The following is a 911-nucleotide window of genomic DNA, read 5'->3' on the forward strand; positions in this document are numbered from 1 at the left end:
CCAGGGGCGGCTGCGCGGGCGCGTCTCCGTCATCGGAAGGCGACGTACCGTCCCCACCCCCACCCCCCGGGCTGAACGCCTAGACGGCTTCCTTGGCGCCCTTTGGGGGCGCTGGGCGGCGTAGTCCTTTGCCCCGGCTGCGAGCGAGGGAAAGGGTCTGGGTGGTAGTGGATCGGCTGCCAGCCGTATCCCTTTGGGCTTAAGTCCTCAACGCGCGCGGCTTGCAGGCGCTTCCTTTTGAGGAAACCCAGGAGGCTGGGAAGAGGAGCGCAAAGTGGAGCAAAGGGACTCGGATCACGTCCCGCCACCTCCTTTTCTCCGAGGGGGATTGAGGCGAATTCTATTGAAAGCAACCGCCCTCCCTCTGCCGTTGGGCTCTGGATAACGCGGCGTTTCTAATCTTGGCAACTTTATGATGGGTGGACTTCGACTCCCAGAATTCCCCAAGTCGTCTTTAACCATGCTTCAGTCAGCGCCATGGTACATGGCACAGCTGGAGTCCGGCTCAGAGCAGATCCAAGTGATTTTACCTGTCAGATACCTCAATCTTTCAAATGTCTCACAGTGGCCCTGCAGACCTTGGCCTCTCAGTCCCCTGAGAGACAAGGCCAGCTTGAACAGGCTGCTGGCTGGCTATCTGCAGATGCTATAGGAGCAGAAAAATAGTTACATTTATTTCATAACTCTTATTGCCACAAGGCAATCCCTAATGAATTCTCGTACCCATAATCAGTTGGATTTTTCTTTGTCATCCTCCAGTGGTGTTCCAGGCATCTTTTCTGCCATTTCATTTCCTAGCATTCCTCTGAAAACTAGGGAGTTCCCTGGGATCCACGAGCAGGGAGAGGCCGCACAGGCACAATCTGATCTAAGGCTGTCATTCCCTCTCATTCCAAGTGGCCTCAGTTGAA

This window comes from Candoia aspera, chromosome 3 (assembly GCF_035149785.1).
Source record: "Candoia aspera isolate rCanAsp1 chromosome 3, rCanAsp1.hap2, whole genome shotgun sequence".
Classification (NCBI taxonomy): domain Eukaryota; kingdom Metazoa; phylum Chordata; class Lepidosauria; order Squamata; family Boidae; genus Candoia; species Candoia aspera.